The 27,993-nt window shown below is 30.7% G+C and overlaps 1 protein-coding gene across 2 annotated transcripts in view; it reads left to right on the plus strand.

Moving 5' to 3' along the window:
• The window catches only part of LOC149482110 (uncharacterized), a 100,274-nt gene that overhangs the window by 25,411 nt on the left and 46,870 nt on the right, over positions 1-27,993 (plus strand). For both annotated transcript variants that reach the window (XM_089704127.1, XM_089704128.1), the window contains exon 2: positions 4,835-4,869. The gene's annotated coding sequence lies outside the window, so the exon portion shown is untranslated. The remainder of the gene's footprint in view (positions 1-4,834; positions 4,870-27,993) is intronic.

A 27,993-nucleotide genomic window follows, 5' to 3' on the forward strand; every position in this document is an offset into this window, starting at 1 on the left:
GAATTTCTCTGGGAAACTGGATTTCGTAGCAGCATAATTATAATAATGCTAATATTCTATTTACGCAAAAATTTCAAATTTAAGATGAATATTTTCATTTTCATTGTCGAATTTAATAATAATAATCAAATAAATTACAACAGAAATTTCATCGAGTAATTAAATATTTTCCTTTTCTTTCTTGTATAAAACATTTATTCATACTCTAGTAAGTAGTACGTACAAAATACGAAATATTGGGTTTAAGAGGTTGTATCGGGACATAAAGGGCTGATTAATTATTATCTAATATAAAGGGCGCATTGTGATTGTCAGGTGAGGAGTACTCTATCTTGAGTTATGGTAATCACCTTGACTGAATCCGAATAAAATTTAATTCCATTCCGGCTCTTCATTTAAAAGTTTCTGTTGAATAGACCTCACTGATTAATTTCCAAAACTCATTCTCAGTTTCGTTGAATGAAACAAGTTTAATTAACACTAAACTTTCTTGTCCTGACTTTGTGAATTTCAAATCGACCCGATTAGAAAATAATTTCATTTCATCAAGATATGACGTCACCTGAAATTTGTTAATCTAAAATATAACTTTGTTAAGAGTATCCAGCAACTTCATTGATAACAGTTAATTTATTTCAAAGTTGCCTAATCAATTTACTTAATCTAAAGACATCATCAAGAATCATTATTACGTTTTAATATGGCGGTCATAGTATCTAAATCTCTCTCTCATAGAAAAGGTCAAATGATAATGGAGATTCGTTATAAAAAAATATTATTAACGTAACTTGATGTAACAGTGTTGGAGATTAACAAAAACCATAATATATAACACTCTCTCTTAACCTGTAACCCGTCGCTTACATAACTATTACGAGAAACAGCACTTTAATACTGAATAACATTATAATTTTATTTTTCTTCCGTTAGCCTGACGTATTTATTCCTTAAGGTCATGAGACCCATACATTAAAGTTTTAATATTCATGTAACTTTCATACAGCTAAATTATGACTTGTTGTAGTAGGTATGTATTACATTGATTTAATTCAATACAAAAGGAGGCTTTTCCTTACGACCGACATTTGTAGTGAAGAATCAACAGACTCAGAAAAAGATGTCTTACTTTTGTTTTACAAAATTAGTTGTGTTCAATTCTAAAATTCCGTTTGCAACAAGATAGAACGTCACAAACAATTTCAACAGTATTATATTTAACAGGGAGCGATGTGGCCTCGGGCATGAATCCCTAACCCTTCTTCCTACAATCCTATCTAGAACATTCGATGCCTCCAGGGCAAGGGAACAGACGATATATATGCTTTCACGTTATTCAATAGATGCCAATTATTGTTGATAATAACTCTATTCATTTATTGTTCACAATAGACGTGATCTTACATTGCTTGTAGGTGGCTTAATGCTAATACACATATGTTATTATTTTTTTGCCTGCCATTCGTGTTCTAATTTTCTCTTAAACTATTAATTATAAGTAATAAAAATCATTATTTTTAAACCGTACTGGTGTCTGGTACTTGTAGCCACCTCGTTACACACAAATAAATATAGATTATTTAAACACTATTTTCCTTGCTTTCTTTTGCGTTTTAAAATCAATCACAGGAATTTTAGCAATAAACAACAAAACAGGATATTCAAATCAGAAAAACTATTTCTCGCCCGCGAGCGCTTAAACTACCAATAGACAAATATTGACCAATATTGATGGATCACAAACAACACACATTTTTTGTTTACCCAACTATTTGGTTACGTTTAGATATAAACACGAATTTTTTGATGCTCAATGTTTTATTTCCTTATTCGATCCAAGAGCTTTTGTAATATTATTATAACGGTAGAGTTTACTTGAGCTTATCTCAAGAACTACTAAAAAACAAACGAAAAAACTACAACAACTATTACTAAAAATTATTGATGATTTTTTGAGGAAGAGGGCTTATAACAACACATAACAACCAATAGTAGCTAAACATCAATGGAAGATGTTGCAACAATAGCATAAAAGTAGCTTTTAAAGATAAATGTTGCGTAAATCGTCGTAGCTTATATTCCGTAGCCCTTCATCTAGCTTATTTCTAATTTACCTGTGTATAATACAAGAAAAGGTTCATATTAAATAGGTTTGTACCTAACAGTATACATAAGCAAGCTAGCTTATGTATACTCTAAAGGTTTGTACACTATACCGCAAAGTGATTAATAGCAATAAGCTCTAGTAAATCAAATTATGCATCAAACCATAAACTGAAAGTGGATTCCATTTGTGAACGATACGTTAATACAATTTGCGGTCATCGATGGTATTACTAAAAAATCGATTATATATACAACCGAAACCAGCGGATAATTGGAAACTAGAACGATATGTTGCGGTTACCGGTGTGAGCTGTGGCCTCATGATAATGCAACATTAGTATGGTGAAACACTACACTTAGGTCAAACTCTATTAGTTTTAGTTCAGTAGAGTACAGGCTCTAGGTGCGGCAAATTTTTGACATTTTGCGTAATGCGGAGCGAGCTGTTTGAGTGATCTAAGGGCAATATAATTTTGTTGCCACAGTTAAACAATAGAATGGATTGAACTCAGTTTAATGCTGCACTGCTAGGAAAAGCTAGGAACTTTAACATGATTTTATAATTTTGTGTTAGAGATATTAAATATTTGTCAACAAGCTAACAGGAAAATTAACTTTAAAGAATATATTTATCATAGTTTGATTATGATATATGATATTATAATATAATTAGCATTATTACACCTTATGACAGTGTCAGACGTTTCATTATAGGACAGGAAAATTATATGCACTTAAATTCTAACCTATCGATGTATGATCATAGCTTGGAGGTGAGAATTTTCCTATATATTAAAATTAATCTGTACTTAAGTAAATTAACTTCATCTTAACCTATGTTTATATAAAGTAATAACTGTATATTATATAGTAGGTAAATAATAATATTTTGATGATTAAAAGAATTGACTAATGTGCAACGATAGTAACAAACATTTATCAATATAAAAATAGCTTTTTAATAACCAATCTAGCGCTAATCTAATTTAAAAGTGGGTTACGTTTCATAATAATAAATCGGCGTAACCACAATTGTTATCATTGACAATTACTGTGGTCTATCTAGAACTTTGATACGCATCTGCAATAAGAAAGCAAGCCGATATGCTGTATTAAAGACGAAGTATCGTTTATGAAATAAGTATTTGCCATACTAAAAATGTTTCCTTGTCGTCTGGGTTGCCAGGCAGAAATCGCTGTCAGCGATAAGGCCGCCCTCTGTACATTGGTAAATATGTTATTAAGTTTTAAAATTGTTTCCTATATTATGGTGTACAATGAATATTTTTCATTCATTATTTGCTTGTGCCACTTTTTGCAATATACACGAGTAAAACTCATAATGACACTTCATAAAATGTCCGGCCTTTAAAAGCGTTTAATCTTTGACTACTTGCCCGAAGAGCGATCGAAGCCTTTTATCGCCGTTAGAAGTATTATAGAGTGGCTCATTCTATAATTACTTTATACATCGATAACGATATTGATTTTTATCTCACATCTTTTGAATTAACCATTTAGATATTTTCACATTATTTTAATTTAGACATTTTCCTACGTATGATAAAATTAATATTATTTAAACATTTTCAATGCAACTCAAACATAAAATCAATAACGCACACTGAATCGAATGAATAAAATCTTATAAATATTCAAATTTATTTCAACTTTCTTATTTTTTAACGTGATTTATGTTTATCTTAAAAAAGAGGATCTTTGTATTTTATTTTACATTTTCGATTTCAACACTAACAAAGAACTTTGCTATGAGTCAAGCGATGAAAATGTTAAACAAATCATTTATAAACAAAGCACGAATACTTCGAGTTAAAATTCACTTTATAGACTCAGTGGATATTGAGAAATTAGATTTTTGTTTGATAACGATGACCATAGACTTTAGCGAAGCATTGAGACATAAAAAACTCGAATCTTCTTCAAAATACAAATGACTTTCCTGTTATGAAGCTCTGCCCATGAAATTAGCAACCAAAAGCTGATTGAATAAAAATAGTAACGTAACGTAAACGTTGTTCTTAGTTACGTGTTTATGCTGTTTGTGTTTTTTATTTTAAAAAAATTAAGCTACTTACTTTAAGGATATAATTGTGTGATCAAATAATTTAGTAATTTCAAATTGCCTTATTTATTTTTTCAGTTAAAAACTAATATAAGACGAATAACGAAACAAAATAATACATTATAGAGACTTTAATAATTTTTTAAATCAGACGTACGAAAATTGTATTAAATTTTATTTTTAAATAATCACAATCTTACATCATTCAGCGATATGATGTAATAAAAAAATCCAACAAAAATGCATATTCAAAAAATATTAATTAAACAGTTTTTAATTATCAGTATGCATAAAAACAAGACTTTATAATATGAGAATTATGTTATTTTGATAACGACTTAACTTGATCCGTAACAAGGCGTTTGCGTGTCTGCCATGCAGATAATACTAAATTGCTGTAAACATGATTGCTTCTAGTGAAACACTTAGCTGATACATACTATGAAGGTTTTACGTTAAAAATTCTAATATGAATAAAGTAATTTTAAGTGCATCTTTTCATTAATATTAATATTAGGTAAAAGTATTCTACGATATCAACTAATAATAAAATTTACATATTGTTTTTATTTTACATTAAAATTTAGAATTTTGTATACTTATGACACATTTATGTATCGATTTTTAAAATTACATTTTCTTTTACAGACTTCGCTCGAATAATTGAACGTGTGCTGTTATTGGTGAGTAGTTCTAATATTTACATTAACAAATTATAATATTAATCAAACTATTATTTTACGTACCTAAGAAATTAAACTTACAAAATTTAAGTAGGTTAGTATCTATATTTACATCGTTACATCTTACGTTTACATCTTTATTACATTAGTAATATTTTAATCCATTCATCAAAACTTATGGGATACATCCACTTTCCTAATCAATTAGAACGTCATAGCCCCAACAAGTTTATATAAAGAACACACCGCAAATCTGTGGACGGGACGCTAAAGCATAGACTATAGAGTATGGCTACATTAGTTCGCATGTCTTATTAAGCTGAGCGCCGACCACATCGGAAACTATCGACCCTCCAGCGCTGGTCTCCGTCGGAAATCAAACTAATCGATTTTCATTTCGTTGGCAGGAAATTAAATCCTTTGAGAGTCGTTTCCGATAACGGATTTCTGTTAAGCACGACACGTGTTCTAACATTTAAGCCATTGGTTTCGCTCAAATTTTTAATACTTACTCACTCGATGCTTTATTAAATTTGCCGTGCTCATGTAAATCACGAATGAAGGCTTAAGAGAAATTGAATTCCATATTTATTCTGTCAATTTGAAATTTCGTCTAATCTCGTTGCATACGTGACTCTCATCAAATTTTCGCTTCATTGCCGTATTTGAAGTCGTTTAGACTGCTTAAAGCGGTACATAAAGGGCTAGGGACTTTATGCATATTTAAGTATTAAAAAGTTAAGTACTAAATGACATTTCTAAATATAAATTTTAAAATGTATAAAGACATAGATTAAAATTTAAGAATAATCTAAGAATATTCTTAATGTAAAATATATTCATGACTAGCGGTCCGCCCCGGCTTCGCCCGTGGTACATATTTCGCAATAAAAAGTAGCCTATGTCCTTTCTCGGGTATCAAAATATCTCCATACCAAATTTCATGCAAATTGATTCAGTAGTTTAGGCGTGATTGAGTAACAGACAGAAAGACAGAGTTACTTTCGCATTTATAATATTAGTATGGATTTTCATCATTTCAAAAATATTATGATAAGTTTAATAACCTCGATATTTTTAATGAATAGCCTGTGGGTAAACAACCCTCTTACTTACACACGATGATTTAATAAAAAATAAGTACATTAAAACGCTTAAATATAACCTATCGGAGGAAATATTTCCCCTTTCATGTTGAAAGCGTTCATATTACGACAAATTTCCAAGAAATCTCAATTGACATAGATTATCGTATGTAATATGAAATTCTTTGAAAGGAAATTAAAATTCAAGCATTGGATCAAGAAAAAGGTTAATAATATGTTTACAATGTCATATTATCTGAAATAAATGAATATGTAGAGCAAATGTTTAAAATATACAACTTGATTTGCTTTATAAGATTCTATTAATTTTATATAGGTAATAAATACTCTATAATAATTAATCTCATTATCAAATAATAAAGCACCTTGCATTGTTGCACGTGTAAAAATTGTCACACTACTAAAAATCAATCCTGATTCCAGTTACAACACTAATCTTTCCATAAACAATGTTTAGAAACACGTGAACCGAGACATAAAAGTAACATTTCGATTTGTCCGCGCACAGAAGGCAGACGTCTCCCGGGAAATTAGCCGGACGCGAGTGACCACGTCTCGGTGACATCGGAATTTATATCAAATTCAATGCGTCGTCAGTTTTTGGGATTACGATATTTCTATCTTTATTAACTTCACGGCTGACGGAACAAGCGATCTGCTTTAAATTGGATCGCTGGCTTTATCTATCTCGATTTTTCATAGGATATACGAATTAGTATTCGCAAATATTTTCGCAATATATATTTGTACTATACACATATTTTTAGGTGTCTAAGTATAGAAAATAAGTTATGTCAAATGTTTATAATGCTGCTATTAATATAAAGCCTTATATTTTTATAAGGTTTATGAAAGTGTATATCTGATAAATAATGTAATAATATTCAGCAGCGCGTGTTAGTTTCATATTTAGTAATTTAACATTATATTTAGCTAACCTTGGATTTATAACTTTATTACATTTTAACATGCAGCTACGAAATACTGGTAGCCATTTAAAGTTCTGTGAAATCGTAAATGTTAGGTTTGCCTTAAAATGGATCGTAAACTATGCAGCCTAAAGCTATGTGGAAATACCAACATTAAGAAGAATACAATTTTGTCTAAACAAAAAAATTACTAAATGTTTGAAGATAAGATAGAGATGGTCTTGATAGCGAATCCCAATAGGCACATAAAGACTATACAAAAAGACTACTGGACCTATATTTGGGTCTATATTTACAGAAAAGTAAAACATCTTGAGTCAAGTGCAGAATGTCTGAACTTCCTAATTAATATCGACAAAATGGGAATAAGTTTAACATAAATATCCATTCATAATACAAATGTATAATATTTTAAAATATACACATTATACCAAATACGCATTGTTAAGTGTACGTTTACAACCATTACAAAACATTACAATTTAATTTAACAGTTTCATCGAGTAACAAGTTTATTGCACAGTACAAAGATACGCAATGTTTTTACGATTAGAAATTATAATACCGGCGCTTTTTGTATCATAAATACTGGTTGAAAAAGAAATGGTTTCTAAAGCATTACATTCAGTAAATGAAATGTAACGGTGGCGAGTTTGGCTCAGAACAACTTCAATCGTTTATCATTTTTATGGCCCGAAAATAGCATTACGAACAGTTGTGGCTTACAAAATATCATCAAAACTGGACGGAAGTGTTAATAATTGTGACCGTGAAAGTTTTAATCAAGTCCTTGAACTATCTTGATTTCATTTAGTTTGGAACAGATTCGAAAATAACAGTAGGACTAAATGTACCGAGGATGATCTCTCAAGCTCAACTGTTCTCTACTATTGTTTCCATAGAATTTTAGTCACTTGAATAATAATAACTCGTTGTCAGTCATCCATCAGTTATTTGTATAATTAAAAGAGGTCCATACTTGTTTAACTCTCACTTCTCATGACAAAAAAACTATTTGTTAGAAGCCTAAAAATAATCTAAAGGTTTAAATGGTGTAAAACAAATAAAAATAGATACAATAAGTGGTTGTCATGCAACAAGTAACGCGTTTAACACACCGCATAGTTTTATTAGTAAGTGGAGTGTGACCGAAGATCGCCTTGAAAAACATTCTACTAAACTATTTACAAGTTTCACGCGGATTATTGCTTTAGTAATCTCCTCTATCGATAAACTTATGACGAAAACACTTCAAAATTTCATCGCCATAAATCGACCGTGATCGTTTATTTATTTTTTTGTTCATTATGGTAATGAACAATGCTTTAATCAAATAAAAATGTCTTAATTATGATTATGAATAAACAATGACTTAATCACATAAATATTACCTTTTACAGTAATACCAACATCTTAATATCTGTACGGATTAAAATACCAGTAAAACCATAACCAATTTGGCAATGCAAATGATGTCTTCGTACGACGCGTCGCGGCTTTCTCTCGTCGGTATTCGGGCTCACGTTAATATCATCAAAAGTAAAAGTGTCACTTACGAAACCAGCTGACATGCATCATTAATGTATGATATTATTACACAACATGCGTGAGCATTTGAGCGCAATCAATGATAGAATACACGCGTTGAAAAGCCACATGTTCCTTTACAAAATAATTGTTTGCTTTCTTCTTTAGAAGAAGCATATCCCTAAACGTTGATGGATATCTTTTTACAAAGAATATTTAAAATATTGTATGATCTATCATTTTATGCTGAATACTACGACAAAAGTAATTTGCTATAAATAATCCCACACTAATAAAAAAATAAGAACGGAACTTTGCAAAGCGAATTGCAGTGCATAAAAAGCAAATTAGCTTTAATAATCACTGCGCATTCAATCGTAACTATCTATTATATCTGTCGTTACTAAATACACCGCAATCATAACACTATATGTACTAATAACATTTCAAACTAATAATTAAGCTATTGTAAAATTAATGAAAAGCGCCTACGTAACCTTACAAGTAGAAAAGTGGACCTTGACGGTCGACAAAGCAGATATTAAAATCTGCATTTAGCTGCGATTAAAGCACTCAGGAAAAGGAAGTGGTGTTAGAAATAGCAGGTTCTGTTCAAGGCGTCAGATTATGCTCTTATTATGGTCATTAGATAGTACAAATCATAAATCGCACGAGCTCACCTTTGAAAGGCATCGATTACCTTATAAAAATAATTGTTAGTAATGCAAATAGTATGGAAAATGTATTATGATCGTTACGTACATGCTCTTTTTGTTGACGTGAAATCATAAATCAAAGCATACATCGATTTATATCAGTCAATGAATTAAAAAAAAAACAACTTAAAGCGAATCTTTTGTTTGTTTCATATCTTTTTTTGCTTAAGCAAAAAAAAATGTTTTATTTAATACAATAAGATCCAAATAAGTATTGTCTCGTACAATGATTATATTATGTACTGAGAGAAACCTTAGCAAATCGTCGATGAGGTCGCATCTTTAAAAGGAGCCAATGATGTCATGTACTAAGTTGAAAGGCTAGGTAATCATGTTTCCGAGCATAATACATACAAATGCAATAACTTTATTCGTTGTAATCAGCTTGTAATCGTAATATGTATTAATTCACCATAAGCCAAGCTCGACGCTAATTCACACTGTAATCATTTATAACGTGAATTTACAGTGACATGAAAAAATTACCCCAAAAATATAACCGGGCCATTTTCATATTTTATTTATAACGTACGCACTCATAAATCATATTTCGTTCAGAGTTCGTGTCATGAATTTAACGCATAAGATATTATTGACTTTCCTGAAAAAATCAAGCATGAATGCCTGATTTTGGACAATGGAAGGGCATTTTAATATTCACCTCGTTCGCTATTAAGAGCGCCTATTTGTAATATTATATTTTATTTTGAGAGTTCCGATTGGGTGTTCGGGTTGAAGTGAAATGCTTTCGCATCCTGAATGGATTTGGAAAAGGAAATTGAAGAGTTGTTACGTACGCCGTCTTTCGAAATTTCATAATTCATGAATAGTCCAATTTATATTTACAAAGAGACTCTCTTCGACAATAACACCTATATCGTTGTATACTAAAACGTTATTTCATTACAGTATGTACCTTTTAGTATACGTATAGAGCTATAAAGCTCGTTTATACGTTCATATAAAGTAATAACTGCAATAAACCTTTAGAAATTTCGAAATTTCATAGCAAGCAGAACGAGAGCGTAGTAAACAAAATACTGTCGGCTATTGTATATATTTTAAGTGTTCGTAATGATATCGAGGTTACAAGTATAATAATGGTAGTAATTTTGTTAATAAGTCATGGATGAATAAGTATCTCCTAGCCTGCTGCAATTTCTAGGCTCTATAATATTGAAACAAAATGGTCGGTCATAAAAATAGCCTAATTATAGGTGTGGTTCTACAATGCTAACACTTTTTGCTAAATTACTGAATAGATTGTAAAAATATGTTCTCTATTTAAAAAGTCTATTCTAAATTGTATTTTGCAATTTGTGCAAGCTAATAAAATGATTTGTAAATAAACATGAAATTAAATGAAACAATAGTCCTTTCCTAACAATGTGAACACGAAATCTATTTGTCCTCTTAGCAGCGTGCTTAAACCTAGCCGCTCTTTAATACAAGAGTTTGTCCCGTTTTGTACTAAGCGTCTCTGCAGTGGGCGAAATGTATGGGACGAGGATCCGACCACACTATACGCTTTTTTCTATGAGTTTAATTACTAGGTATTCAATTTTGTTGGAATAAAAAACCTATAATAATAACAATTTAAACTATAATGTACTTAATAATACCAATTTTAATGAACCGTAAACAATTGAATTAGAAAAAACAGCAACAATTAAATATCGAATGATTTAAGATACAGTTTTTTGCGATTCGTACGTATACAACTAATTAATCATGGCTGTTTTTAGTTAACACAAAAAGATTGATGTAAAACATGACTAACTTGTACAAAAAATATTCAACAATTTGTTCAAATCAATCAAATTATCGTCGAGGCAAATGATAGACTGTGACAGTTTCATGTCGGAAGTATAACAACTCACAATTATTATTATTACTCTGTTATAGACATTATGCGATACAAATTACAATATTTTTGATCTTTACTGAGCTTTTTCTTCGTGTTTGTAAATCGGTATATAATGTAATAAATTAATTTTCATTTATAAGTTATTCCATTCGTTATCAAACAAAGATATGAACTAATTAAGTTTATGCAAATAGTTTTGCACTGACCACTTAATTCTAAATGATCACAATAATTCATTTTAAATAAAGGTGTTCTTGTACCATAATACATTGAGTTGTTAATATTTTACACTAATTAGTTTTTAGTATGTACATTGTACATACATATTTAATAACTTTAAACCTATGATGCTATGGTCTATTTCGGATATAATATTTTGAAATAATTATCAATGAATGAACTTCTATGCCACTTATTCCAATGTTATTAACTATAATAATAAACAGAACACAGATTCTTCTAAACTTTAATAAAAGCTTTTTAGTTTCAAATTAAAAACAACCGGTGTGAACCATCGCTCAAAGATCTCCTACGTAGATAGGGAGTCCCGGGCACGAGATTGCCCGCCCGAGGAACAGGTCTCTTTATTAATGCACACCGAAGACGTCCAAACCAGCTTTAAGTAAACTACCTTCACTCTTTGCCCACTACCCACGTCCTCTCATTTTCTCGACGTTAAACAAGAAACAGTTTATTGCTGTACGGAAATTGCGCTTGCATTCCCCGTTTCGAGTGCTAGATTATTTTCAAGTTGTTACGGAAAATTATACTGAAACTAAACTCAAGTTGGATTCAAATGATATTAAGACATTACTTCGAGCTGATTAAATCGGCCTTGCAATTAGTGTGAATTGTTTAGAAAATATCTTAGCTGGAAATCGTGATACGTTTCCAAAACTTGATAATATGCTATTCCGGTAACAATATTACGCTTTCGATTAAATAAATATCCATATTGGGCAAACATATCCTTATGTAACTACATCGTAGGAGTACAGTATACATTCCATCAATAGATTATGTTACATAGAATATTATATAGTCGCTACAAGGAATTTGTCTTCAATTTCCCACATCGGAGGCTACCGTCAATAATAATATTGTATATAGTATTAATATTAACAGAATTAGTTCTACGACTACTCTTGTTATTCCAAACACTGCCTGTTATTCCAAAAATTATACAAATTTTCAGCACATTTTATTAGTTGACATGTTTCTAAAACTTCAATAATAACAGCAAATTGCTAAGTTGTTGTCTATTTCGAAATTATTGGCACAAGGACAAGGGAAAACAACACTTAACAAATGTAGAAAATAGTTTCTAGACATCTTGCAAAACAAATCTGATCTGTTGTCAGAGACAAGTGGTACCTTTGCGAAACTTTTCGTGATCAAAAGCCACAGGTTTTCCGCGTCAAGCCATTTATTAGATACCTGCCTAACTGCTTATTATTATCAATTTTATCTCAATGTACGTGATGCTGCAGAGACCAAAGTATAATTAGCAATAAAAACCACGTAACTTTCTACAATCGATACTTAGTCTAATAAACTTTCAACGAGTTTCTATTATTAAATTGTTTACCAGTAAAAGCACTTTTAAAATACAATTTACTGTGGAAACTCTTCTTTTTCAGAACGTGTAAAAAGCAATCTTATTTGCCGGTTACTTAACGACGACTTAAGAGCTATCGTTGACCGTAAGCCTGACTCGCATTAGGTTACGAAGTGATTTTAAAAAGGAACGCGACTGCATCGCACAGCGCTCTATGGCCTCGTACATTTCGCGTTTGGGTAGGAGCGTGCGGAATGAAAGTGAATGAAAGACGCAATGTATACTTGTGTAATAGATAAGGTAGGAAAGGCGACAATTACAAGACAGGCTCGACTGGTATTGAACGGGGCCACGTACTCTCGGTCAGCTTGGCGCAAACTGGTTTCATTATCAAAAGTCAATAACTTTCCGATGCATTCCGAGTCACGGCCAAGTCCAATCTTAGTACAGTAAGTAATAAGGTTACTAGAAAGACCATGGAAAGTGATTTGTTGAATAGTTTAGAGACAACAGTTACGATAATACAAACAAAAAATGGAAGTTTTGAAAGTTAGTTATCTTTACGCATCGCGCACAACTTTCGCAAAAACACTGCTAATGCGACTTTTTCCGTTTTGTTGTAAAATTCTATAAGAAAGTAATTATCTGGAAGTCATAAAAATGATTTGTTACTTTAAGAAAGATATCAATTATATTTTGATTACTGCAAACAAACAAGTCTAATAGATTCTGCTATGAGGTAGGTAAGAAGTTTATTTTGAGTGTTCGCGTTATCTTTTCCAATAAATATAATTATTAGAAAGTTGGCGTGATAATTATGATAAAAAAAATTATATTATATCCACGGATTTCCGTACATCATAATAGCTAATTAATCAAAACTCTCACACGAAAAGGAAACAACTTTAAAACAAAATGTGTGATACATGTTGTTTGCACGGACGAATAAATTGCGGATATACCAGTCAAACGAATATAAATTTCATTACATATAGCGGAGATTAAACTTGAATTAATATCCGATATTTAAAATATCATCCGTAGCATTTACTTGAATTGATGTCGTTAGCAGCGAACGGCGTGATATAATTTGAGTACTCAGTTTTAACCGTCGTAATTATTCATCACTCCCAACTGTTACTGGGATGATGATCTATGTACGTATAGATGTAGAAAATAGGCTCAAATATAGGCTGGAACTTAAGAGAGTTGAAGACAATCTCATTTCCAAAAATTTTAAATTAAATTTGTTAGATATTTATTACCTATTTAGAGACAAATCCCGGGAAAGTTAGATAAATGTTATATTTATTTGTACAATATTAATAAATACAATAATACGAAACTAACATTCAGTTAAAATGATAAATTATCATCTCGATAACCTAATATCAAAAAAAACACATTTAGCTCTGAGCTCTATATTCAATAAAAACTATCAAATTAACCAAAGGAAAAGAATATCGCGAACTTTTTACAAGGCACGATATAGGCATTTCTTTAATTTATAACAGCTTTCTTAAGTATTGTTTATCCTTATAAATAAAAGCGAAGTGATATCATAACATATCCTATGCTCGCACGAACCGATTTAGTAAAAACCGGTTACTTTCCTCTTCCTACTTTCTACTTCTCGAAGTTAAAAATTAAACGTGCAATAAAAAATATAAATAATTGTTAGATACATTTATGTATTAAAAATATTTATCGGACAAATATGACAAAGAAGTGTACATAATATGATCAAGTACATTACATAGTTGTATTCGGTGAAACAAATTCCGAAAAACAACAGTTTTTAAATTTTAAGAATTATACACATTTTTTCCTAGTTTTAGATATAACAAGCCTATTTAAATGTTTGTAGCTTAGGGTTAAAATATTGACCTTCAATTACTATTCGCTAATTTTTTGGCCAACAAGCCAATAGAATTCATATATTATTTCGGTCTCTCATTCAATTCAATCAAACTATTATCAAGATATGCCTATCTTTGTTATCTATTATCAAGTTATGCCTAAGTAAATCTTCTTTAAAATTACCTGGCTCTAATTATATTAAAGAATAACAATTACATGATTATAGGTTGACAAACAATTGCAATATACAGTAAATAGTAAAAAATAGCACTTAAATACAACAATAATCCAAATGAAAATAAATCCATACACCTAGTATGTAATTGAATTAGTTTCGCTCGAGCGACGGAGGCTCAATACGATGTTAACGCGCTTCCGATGTTCATATAACGAAGCCTCTTACAAGTGTTAGAGCTTCATTTATAGACGTGTAGGCAGAGCTCAACCTTCTGCAGATTATTCTGGAATAAATAGAATTATTTCTATATGAAGTTCATAAACAACTTACGATCGATAACATTATTAGAAATAGAAATATAATTAGTTTTATTCTTATAGGTACTAAAAATTTTGTCTCTTGTTAAATTTTTGTCATCTAAATAATTGACTTGGAAAAATATTTAAGTATTTTCGCAAATAATCAGAATAAGTTTATTTGAACTTGTTAAACATTTAAATGTTGTACAATTAATTAAAACACTACCACGAACTTAGTCATGCGTAATGTAAGTGACACTTTTTGCAACGATTTGAGCTACAAAAAGTGCTAAATAAATGCAAGAATAATAATGTGTCTATTAACAACTTAATGTTTTGTCCTTTTTAACATCCTGATTACTCATTTAGATTTTTGTACTTTAACAAAAAAGGGTTCAAAATAAAAAGGCATAAACTAAATAAAAAATCAAAACCGACCCATATCCTTTTTATTTCTAAAAATATAAAGATAAATTATGTTGTTTTAAATGGTCCGTAGGATATGAGTTGTAATTTTTTAATCATAATCATCATTAGGTATGATATCATAACACAGATTATTGGAGATCCCTTGGGCACTTCTTGTGCTATTTTTTCTTGGAAAACTGGCAAGTTTTTTATGAAATCAACATCTACTACGCGTATCTTTAATCTTAGTCCATGATGCCATACACTACATTCCAATACCATGATCCTTTATTGTTTACTAGCTGTGCCCGCGACTTCGTCCGCGTGGAATAGTGACTGCATAGTAGGTAGTTACTACTTAACTTTTATTGAATAAACACGTACTACCATAAATAATTAAACGAACTGTTAGTAAAATTTATTACTAAACTGAGCTAAAAAATAAAAATAAATTCCTTCCTTGTATGGATGTTTTTGACAATATATATAACCGTTTCTACGAAAAATCTATTTTTTCATTCGTTGATCTCAAAAATAAAAATTCCAATCACCAGAACGACAGGAAATTTTAATAATTTATTTTTAATTGTGTTTTGCACAATTTTGTTAAATTACGACTGGATGAAAATTTTGTTCGTGGTCGTCGTCGCCGTTGGTAAGGTGAACAAATCCTTATCAAAACATCATACGCTTAAGACAATAATTAGTATCGATAGCGGATTCTATTCCTTTGCGTTTTGACGTTTGTCTCAGCGCTCAGATCTTTCCTGTCTCACGCCGTAGTAACTAAACCGTTTAGACCGTGCAATAAAAATTAAATAAAAAAAAAACTCAACGCAACGAAGAAAAGTGCATAGAAAAAGGAAAAAATGTTGTGTGGTTTTATGAAACCACGGTAAAAGTGAAACTTAGGCACAAAATTATCGTATTTGTACGATAATGACTCCGAACACTGCTTTATACCTACTCGGCAGCCGACCGTCACGCGACATGCGCTACACAGACCAAAAAGTTTGAGACGATGTAATAAAAGTTTCACTAATTTTACAAACTTCCCGAAGATCTTTAAAAATAAATACCATTTTAAATATTTATAAAAATAAAAAAACAAAGTCATCGGGGCTGCCATACCATCATTATCATATCATATACAATTATATTTTTTTTATAATGGTACTTAATTTTAAAGATCGTCGGGAAGTTTGTAAAATTATTATTTATTCCTTTTCCTTCGTTGCGTTGGGTTTTTTTTTTTAATTTTTAAATTTTTAACTTCGGTTCTTATTTTCATGTGATATTTTCAAGTGAGCGAGACCTACCTCTACCTCCATATTACATTCCTACATCATATTGATATCTATAAGTTTGTTGCTCCTTGACATCTTTTAAGTTGGGCCGTAACCGTGCACAAATTGTAATGGATCACAGTGGCAAAAGAAGTGGTATCTTTAGGAAAAAAAATTGCCAAGAGCCAGGCCTATGTGGCTTTGAGTAGAGTTCAAAATTTCCAGGGTGTGGCTATCCTCTCGCTCCCATATCCCCCTCTTCTTTCACAGACTTTCAACCCTTCTCTTTCCACACCTAGTAAATGGCAGAACCGATTTTGATGTAAACCATATTATCTAATTATACCTATATGTACACGTCATATCCTGTCGTTTGATGCACCATTTGGTTTATTTATCTAACCACTGTCACCCCTAAATGTAATAAACGGATGAACCGATTTCGATAAAACACGTTCCTCTTTTATATTTTGATAAGCCGCTTGAGTATCTATATTATTTGACCACATTCGATTATTGTTCATTCCCACTTTCACCGCTGTAATCTAATAAATGAATAAACAGAATTGGATAAAAATATAACTAATATTTTTTCCCACATTCCCGCTTTTACCTCTATATACCTAGGTATAATAAATGGATGAACCGATTTTGATACACTTTATCTAAGAACCAGCGTCGGAAAATAGTTATGCTGCCTAACACGCATCTAATTCGTATTACCTGTTAGCGAGCTACGGTGGCACAAACAGACAAACATAGCGGTCAAACACTTATCACCCATCTTTTTGATGGTTAAAAATGGTTAAAAGGGGTTAAAAATATAATACGACATAATTTAAAGGACATTAATTTAATGTATAAAATTTACCTAGAAGTAAGCATAATTCTAATTTGACCCCTTCCCCCCCTACTACCTCAGCTTACCCCCCCACCCTTGGGGACTTTCGATATGATCACCTGGACATTTATAAGGAATAATTACTGTAGCGTATAACAGATAACTTACGTTTTATCGTACACTGTATAGTGTACAATAGAATGCCTTTGCAAATGTTCGCCGTGAATACTTAAATGGTCATAACTTTTTTATTTACAAACCGATTAACATGAAATAAACACTTAATGTTAAATGAAGATTACCACAATATATTAGTGAAAACCGCATCTAAATCGGATAAGCCGTTTCTGAGATTAGCGTGCACAAACATACAGACAAACAGACAAAAAAAATTATAACTACAGTTTTGGGTTTGAGATCGATTTAATAATAACCCCTGCTATTTTTTTTACATATTTTCATTGTACAGACATCACTTTTCTAGAATTTTATTATAATATGTATTGAATATTGATTGACCACGCGCAAGGTTACTAATTTCCACTACATCCTCACGCAAATGAATCTGTAAATAAAAAAAAATCAAAAGATAAGTGTACCTAATTTTAATAAAAAGCTACTAACAAATAAAGTTTTATCAAGAACTAAAGTGACCTTCTTTGGGCGTATAATATAGTCTTGTAAAAGTTATACATGATAAAAATAAAATTTCATCATTTTCTTATTTTGTCATAACTTTAACTAATTAAAAACATGAGTCTAACTATATAATTATAATAAACAATAAATATAAAAGCTACAACTTACCTTTTGTGGGAACGCAAGAAGGCGAAAATTAAAAAAAAGCCGAAGATTTTTAAAAATGTAACCAATGAACACAATCACTGTTATCTACTATTACCCAAAGAGAATACAAATATTACCTATATAACTGTAACCTACTGTAACTAACATCAAATAATAAACATCTACCCTCACTTATAAAAATTTAGTATATTCACATGAAATATAAGCGCACCTGAAATTTACTCTGGGAAGATATTAATTATTTATTTAACTTAAAAAAAAAAAATAAACTCACCAACATCATAATATTTAAATTATGAATTTCCAAGGAGCGTTAATATTATGTGAATTGATTTAATTTTAATGAAATCTCATAGATGGCGCTGTTTTAAATTTGTCTTTATACTACTAAGATTCATTATACTGTTTCTCTGCCAAAATTACTTAAATGATGTAGTTTTTATAGTGTAAAGGTAGACAATAGCATGGCTTACTCAAAAACAACATTTAAACATGAGTCTTTATATTGTACGCTGTCGTAGTACACGGAATACGTAAGAAAAATAAAGGTTCACAGCTCCTCCCCCGAAGGTGATAGCATGATAATATGTATATAACAGCCTGACCCGACCTGTTAGTAATATTCATGCAAAATTTGAAGTAAATCCGTGCAGTACTTTCTGAGATTAGCCTGGACAAACATACAGACAAACAGACAAACAGACAAACCGACAAACAGACAAACAGACAAAAATTCTAAAAACTATGTTTTTGGCTTCTATATCGATTATAGATCATGGATTATGTATTCTTTTAAAAAAATATTCAATGTACAGTTTTGACTTTCCTACGATTTTATTATATGTATAGATATAGATATCGATAACAAAAACAAAGCAACACATAACACAAAAACTAAAGGAAACAACGCAATAGGTAATGACTACTTTACCACGAATTTAATGAATTATAAGTTACTCAGTAATTAATCAAATTGTGTGCAAATATGCTAAAAATATACAAAAATATAAGTAATATGTTGAAATATTACAGAACTTATATTTACTCGTAAACTAAATGCTTTCTAACTTGATATTACAGGTACATTGAGCTACTAATTCTTTATCCATTCGACTTTAAAGGTGAAAATTGTCACATTTGATAAATTGTGCAGTTAAAATTCAATATACATCTAATCTATCATTTGTCACTGTAAGAGATACTATTCAATTCGAAACTAGTTGCATTAATAGGAGCCCTATACAATAAGTTATTAATATGAGTCAGTGAGGAATATAATAATATAATAAGGTGTGTTTGGCCATTTGTCGCCCTTCGTAGCGTTTTCAGTCAGTCACGGTTTCCAGTGGTCGTAAATATGGTCCTAAGTTGTGACTCAAAGCGTCTATCAGAGCTATTCACGACTTTAATTGTACGGTGAAAGTTATAAACAACAGCGGTTATACATTGAATATATTGATATTTCTAGTTTGATAGTATCTCGGGATTATATTTTAAACTTTAAATTAATCGTTATTTATTTTAATATTTTATACTTAACATATTTACATATTTGTTCGAACGCGATAATCTTTTACGCTATGTCTCTATGTAAAGCATTGAATATGATAAATATGTTTATTGATTGCATAAAAGATGAAAATTAATTTAACATTTAACATTTTGACACCAAATAAGCATTACCTCGAATTTTATTAAATTAAAGAAAAATATATCTTGTGAGCAATATCCTAAAATCGTTGTATTACAATCGATGCTTATTCAGTTCAATTTGTTTATTTCACATTCCAATAGGAAATTAGAAGCCAATATAAGATCCAACAACATGGAATTTTAATCGTTGATGTTTAAATGTTTACAATATGAATGGTATGTTTGTGACCTTATACCATAAGTCACGACAATATTAATTATCCATTCGCAAACGCCTGTCACTTGGCACACACATTCTGACCGGACGGCCCGAGTCACGACTACGGTCAAGTTTCAAGGTCTTTTGTTACATAATTTTATCATTTCGCTACTATAATTGATACTTGGTAGTGAATTCACGAATATTTTCAATGAAGAAATTATCACTGTTTATATTTTATAAACTTTTGAATCGTTTACTTTCAAGAGCATCAAAATACTAAATATATTATCATTTTGTAGCTCGGAGCGGCATTTTGCGAACTAAATATCGTTTAAAATACTACTCTATAAGTCTGAGTGGATGACGCGGAAATTCAGATACAATTTTGAAGTGCTCAGAACACTTCAAGCCTGTAAATTCCAGACCTAGGCATACAAGTGACTGGGAACAAAATTTAATCGTAAATGTAATGAGTAATGAAAAAATGAAATTCGTAGATTATAGTGATGGCAATTTTAATTATTTAATGCAGTCTAGTGTTTTTGGAAGATTTATATTTTTTTTAAATCTACCGTGATACGTACTTTTAATAAATTATGTATGTATAATATTTTCTAAAGGTAAATATATATTATATACCAACTCGTGACCGAAACTACTGCAGCGCAAGCGCCGACCATTAAATTTGGCATTCTCTCTTGATTGATAACTCACACAATGGCTAAGTGTGCAATAAGTAAAACAATTATTATTGTAATTTGCATATCGCTGTCATTGATCTGATAAATTACTCCGATATAAGTAATTGCCATTCTAATATCTCATTTGCTTAGTAATTAAATATCAATTTTGACTGCACTCGCCTGATGTAATAATTGACATTGTAACGAAAATGAATACTAAAATATTTCAGCTTCGCAATTCGCACTTTATTCCTTTTGTCTAAATCACAAATAGTCTATTCAACTTAGGCAAAGTGATACAACAGATAGAAATGATTTGCGACATATACTTTCCACACATGCTTTAAAAAATAATGCACGCTTTGCCGTAAGTTTTGTTTAAATTCGTAAATAGTTTCGAATATACTCTGCAATAGAATTGCGTACATTTTTCACAATAAGCCCGGTCAGGTTCGTGACTCGGCTCAAGACAGGGCAAATTGTTCAAAAGACCTACCTGAGTGGCCATTTTAAAAGCAATTCTAAAGGAATTTCATGCTATATTGATTTGCACATTGTTCGATAATATCTTAACCTTATACAAGTCTTTAAATAGGAATAGAACAAAGGATAACATTATGCTTATTGAAATATTTATTCAGTATTCTGTATACACGATTCAAATGTCACAGTACATCACCTTGAGAAACGATGGTCGTCTGGTCTTATTTTCTCACCAGTAAATAATTACTGCTTATTAAGAGGTTAAAGTAAATCACATGAATATTTATTTCTATGGTTTTTAATAGAAATCTTTATATAAGTATGTTTATTGCTTTATAGTTATATCCAAACAGTGACCGAGAAGAAGTCGATCAGAAACACAGACCACCCGCCTAGTACCTAAATAGGTGGCACTGAACCTTAAATGTTTGGACATTTAAAGTTCGGTGGATGATATATAATCTCAAATCGTTATTTATCTAATCTTAGTCGCCATCATTCGAAACCCAGTAGCGCAAAGCTTCAAATTAACATTAGTATTATCAGGAGTAAGCCTATTCCAAAGACATTGATCTTTAAATTTGCTTGTCTCAAATCAATCAAGTTTGAACAATGGGACGCCGACCCGATATGATTGTAATATAAAACAATTGATCGATCGACATTCTATCAACAGCCCATTTATAGTGCATTGTATTGGACATTTTGAGTTCATTGTCAGTAAATGACCCTCAAAAGAGTGTTTGTTTTAAAAGTATTTAGGTCAATTATAATACTAATACATACTTCAGCTGTTTATTAAATAATAGTTACTGCTACTTCATCCATCTTACGATGAAATTCTTTTAGGATTCTAAATTTTCTGAAAGTTTAATAAGCTTTAGATTGACCCAACTATATTAACTACGTGTCTAGTAGATTATTTTAGCTCTATCGTTACACACCTAAAATCTATTTATGAATTCGTTTTTCATATTTGAGGAGCTTCGGAACAAAAACCGCTAAATCCACTTTCTAAGATTTTTGACAAATCGGAAAAAACGTTTTATTTCTTTGTTTTTTTAGGTAAAAGAGAGTAGAAAATCTTAATATATCAACATTAGCAACATTGTTTGGTGGCCAAATCAACAGATTCGTGTGTGAAGTAATAAACGAAAAAAAAAATAAAAAAAAATGGATATAGCGGTTTTTGCTTAGACTATCCGGATTTATCGTTTTTTGAAAAAATCAACTAAGGATTTATCGCTATGTGAAAAAACCATTAACATTTTTGGTTAAAACTAAGTATATGAGGAATTAAATAATTAAAAATTAAAAATTGCTATTTCGGTTTTTGTCTCAACCTTATAAAAATCTATCAAATTTATGTAGGATTTATCGGTTTCTGTTAAGATATCAATTTTCTTTTACCTCATCAGTGGATTTATCGGTATCTGTATAGATCATTTAACTTGAAGCGCATTTTTCTACTAGATTCATCGGCTTTAGAACAGATTCAATAAGCTTATCATGTAAAATTATGCAAAAGCATAGAAATTACAAAAAAAAATACAGCATGTCGTTTATCGGTTTTTGTTCCGACGCTCCTCATTTATAAATACTTTATTAAACGATCAATGAATCAAAAATTTTCGTCAACTGCGCACAAAAAACTAAGAAACTCACTAAACTAAGTAGTACTTGGTGGATATAAATAAACGTGTTTATTGTGGGCGAATGAGGTAACGATTTACATTTCTATTAATATTAACAGATAAGAATCTCGCAGTAAATGGTGAGAGGAAACCCATATTTTAGACACAGCCATTACAGCAATTATAATATTAATATGACATTTGACATTGCCTTGACAGCGAAATAAGTGAAGGTTCGAGCGTCGCGCATTGTTCATTACAAACATTCCTAAGCTCAGTGCAGACATTAATTATAGTAAATAATGGTAACAGAAATATATTGAGTAATTAATGTGACTTAAAGGCCTTTTCGTGTAGCGTTTCGCGTGAAAGCTCGAGGTAAATGAGTTGGCGCACCTCAATATTTTCTGCTGATGCATTTGTGCTAAGTACGTCATTTGTTTGGTGGAGTAATGTGGGAGTAATCATGTTGTTTTGGCTTTGTACAGATGTGACGTAACGGGTGAGATTTAGAGTTACTAATCATATTAAATGAGATTTTCTTGTATTATGTATTTGCATGTTGCTGAATTCAGTTAATGATTGAAAAATTTTAATTATGCAATTCATCAAATATCCGTATGTGAATCCGTATAAGTAGGAGACTGTAAGTCTGTAGACGGTAGTCGGTAACTGTATAAAGATATGCCAATACATTCTTTACATTCGTAGGTATATTGTTAACTATAAATTTATAGTCAATCGAAGTAGTCATATCTATGTTAACGTTGTTATAAGCGTACCTACTTGCAAACGTTATGAAAGTCAGTTTATTATAGGATATGAAATGTAAGTTAATGTTTCAACTATTACGATAGAAACTACCGGATAGCCCAGTTCTATCTGCAATTTAATAACGCATCAATTAATGTATTCAATCATTGTAATATATATCAATTTGACGAGCTTGCCCGATTTAACGGATGAAAAATTCGTGACATCTGATGGGGGTGGGATGATGGAACACGGGCATTTTGTCGCCGGCTTGCGATAAACATCAATATTAATTTGTATCGACTTGCCGCGTGATTGGGGCGCTTCCCTTCTGCATTTAATAGCGCCTTTAATAACATGAATATTGAACTTTTTGACGTTTTAAACAGTTAATGTTGAAAGCAGTTTTTTATGAAGCTACTCTGTCTGAACATTCTCGTCATTGTTTAGTTGTAATTGATAGTGAAATAGTGTCACTAGCAGTGTTATAAAACTATACTACCACTCTTTTTAAAAATAAGCTTATAATAAATAATATTTTAATGCACAGATAAACTGAAATGTAATATGTATGTTATAAAACTTTTCGTTAAATTAAGTAGGTATCTACATAATAAAATTCATACAGAATCCTAACTTGTGATTCTCTTTTGAAGAAAGAAAAGAGTAATGTATTGAACAATAACAAATTTGTTATAACGATTCGACAAACATCAACTTTGCATAATTATTGTATTGCAGATACAAATGAACATCATATGAACCTAAAATTCATGGTGAATACATACAATAACGATCGTCATCAAAATATGTAACCAAACAGATAACAGAAGCGCCATTATTAATGTTTCCTCTCGATAAATAGACATGAACATGTGTAACGTTGAACTTAATTAATAGAAGATATCTCAATTTACATACGCGATAACTGATCTTGTGGCAGCTACGGGCAAACTAATCCTTCATTATTGTTATCACATTAATACACATACATTTTCACATAACTCAGCTATCTAATGAACGGGAGTGAAGCTCTCAGCGACCCTAAACTTTGAGTGACAGATTTTGGACACCGGTGTAGTGGACTTATCAAATAAATGCTCTTAAAATTTATCGGCATTCTGTCAAGTGGTCCATATTGTTGTTATTACGAGGTTGATAAAATCGTAACTCGTAAATGAGGAAACCTTTTTGTAATATTGATGAAGTAATAAACCCATTATCGTTACATTTTTATAACAGTAACCGGCCAGTAAATATTCATAAACATAACAACATTATCAACTTTTAAAGAAAGGAACCATTAGGATAAAATTAATACTATTAGCTACAATAATAAATATAAAATAAAGATTTGATAATAATTAGCGCAGTATGAGTGTTACCGCGGCGAAGAAACTTCGATTCCCATATTATTTATGTATATCCATTTACAACTCTGTCAATTATCTTTCATCCACGTAATGAATCAGTTACAAAAACGCCCACGATGTTTACTTAAAAAATTCATCAACCTTGTTTATAATCCATCTCAAATTTGATTAACCGATTAACCTGACATGTAATTAATGACTTTGGGAACGCTAAGGTGAGAATATTTACAGAATAATTAAATAAAAGACAATACTATTAACATAAAACAATTGAAAGAGTTACGAGACATCCGTTTTGGACTCATTCGTTAGGAAATTCTTAATGGACTTCTCTTCAATATCAAGTAAACTAGAGATTTGAGTAATTAGTGATTTGGGTCATGGGTTTTGAGTGATAAGATAGTATCGCTTATTGCAGATGAGCTTTTTTCATTACGAAATGATGTCATGGGATATAAAGCAGTCAGATAAAAATTTATTTGAACTAGAAACAAAGTAATTAGTATGGTGTTTTGTTTCATAACATCTTTTAATTATTTGTAGTGTTTAGAATGTATCTAATGTTACATTATTATTAAAAGTCATTAGCCACTTGCACATTTTCATTCATTTGTCTTACCTATAGGTATTGCCACAAAACATTGATCATAATGAGGTACATTACTTTCTCCAAACGTAAACATAAATAAAAGTAAAAAACATAGAAAAATTTAATCCAACTTAAAAGTAAATTTTATTACATCGATGCAATAAAAACGTTGATTGATTGATTGAGTATCGTCCGTTGGAAATGACACAGTTTTCAATAGGAAAAGAAGGGGAGAAAAAAGGCTGTAATAAAATAAACCAATCTGTATTGCTGCTTCACGGAAATCTTCAAATTGTATTTATATACAAAGGCATATAGAATCTGGATGAGACGCTTGAACTTGAATAGTAAATTGGGATATTTTAAAGGCACTTAGGTAGGAATCTCCAAAGGATGTTCTGCCTTTTTGCGAATGGATGGTAAAATTAGTTTACAAAAATTTCGTCGATGTGCAGAATCAAAACCAGAAACTATCTTAAGCCTTGTGAATACATATAGTACATGCTTTGTACTAACCATAATGATTTTCTTAGAGACTGCGGTAACAACACAGATGCGAGCGTGACCTATTTCGAAATGTAACATGCGTAACTTGTGAAACTGTAATATAGTTAAATATAATCACATACTTCAAATGCTGCTAAAGAAGACACTTTCTATATAGTATGTTTAAATATTAAGTCCAATCGATCTAATCCTAGTCTATGCAGTTGTAGATGAAGATGATTGGCAGATCTTCTTAGCAGCAATAATTTGGCTTCATCTGTCAGTCAAAATAAAGTGGTAGTCCATAATAAAGACAACTTAAAGCCTAATTAACAACTTTATTAAAGTGATGTTAGAAAAAAAATATAAATACTAGCATGCATATAGTCATTTATTTTTTGTTTTTATTCTTCTAGACTAGAGTAGATAATTTTTGAAACAAAAAAAAATCGCAGTCGGATGAAACCCATTAGAAAAGGAGGGGAATATGACAAAAATGTAAGGAAAAATAAATTACGGTCAATCCGAGTTCGGGAAGCGGGAGGGGGGAGCTTTTAAGAGAAAAAAATGGTTTCTCTCGATTTCCGACAAAACTACAAGTCCTATAGAAAAAAGTTCAATGGCAAAGTTGTAGGTAATTAAAAGTTCTACAACTTTTGTATTTACAATTTTTTCACATAACCTCAAAATTTAGGTGAAAAATTCAAAAAACCAAGTTTTTGGTCTTTTATTTTTATCTACTTCAAAATTTATTTTTTTTCTACGAAATTTGGTGGAAACTTACTTTATTATGTCCCAAATACACTGTAATTTATTTGATTGAAAATGTTTATTTTTTCGGCTTATTTTGAATTAATACCAAAAAAACAACCTAATTTTCAACCGAAAAGTCACCCGTCTAAATATCAGTTTTTTTCAAAAACTTGGGGTACCTTTTATTCATTGAAATCTCTACTTTCATATGGTGTAAAAAAAATAAAGACCACCAAAGTAAATGTTCTCAGGAAATGCATACAAACAGTCTGAAAATTAGCTTTTACTAAATCAGGCACACTTCTCGAACTACCTGAAATGTTATTATCGACATCATTTTGCTTTTGAATATGCTGTAAAATATTAAACTTAGAACAGATAATTATTTTTCTTTTGAAATATTACCGAAAAGCCGATACAAGAGAAGATATAGAGTTCGAGAAGTGTGCCTGATTTAGTAAAAGCTCATTATCACACTGTTTGTATGCATTTCCTGAGAACATTTACTATGGTGGTGTTTATTTTTTTTACACCATATAAAAGTAGAGATTTCAATGAATAAAAGGCACCCCAAGTTTTTGATAAAAGCTGATATTTTGACGGGTGACTTTTCGATTGAAAATTAGGTTGTTTTTTTGGTATTAATTCAAAATAAGCCGAAAAAATAAACATTTTCAATCAAATAAATTACAGTGTATTTGGGACATAATAAAGTAAGTTTCCACCAAATTTCGTAGAAAAAAAATAAATTTTGAAGTAGATAAAAATAAAAGACCAAAAACTTGGTTTTTTGAATTTTTCACCTAAATTTTGAGGTTATGTGAAAAAATTGTGAATACAAAAGTTGTAGAACTTTTAATTACCTACAACTTTGCCATTGAACTTTTTTCTATAGGACTTGTAGTTTTGTCGGAAATCGAGAGAAACCATTTTTTTCTCTTAAAAGCTCCCCCCTCCCACTTCCCGAACTCGGATTGACCGTAATTTATTTTTCCTTTTATTTTCATCATGTTCCCCTCCTTTTCTAATGGGTTTCATCCGACTACGATTTTTTTTATCTTTTCATTATTTTTAAAGGCTTCCACCCCAGTCTATTCGTGTTAGCTTCTAACATCAATCATTACATAGGATAT

The sequence above is a fragment of the Colias philodice genome, chromosome 15 (genome assembly GCF_061535455.1).
Source record: "Colias philodice isolate Cphi_HAF_F1 chromosome 15, ilColPhil1 Martin Lab GWU primary, whole genome shotgun sequence".
NCBI classification, from domain to species: Eukaryota; Metazoa; Arthropoda; class Insecta; order Lepidoptera; family Pieridae; genus Colias; species Colias philodice.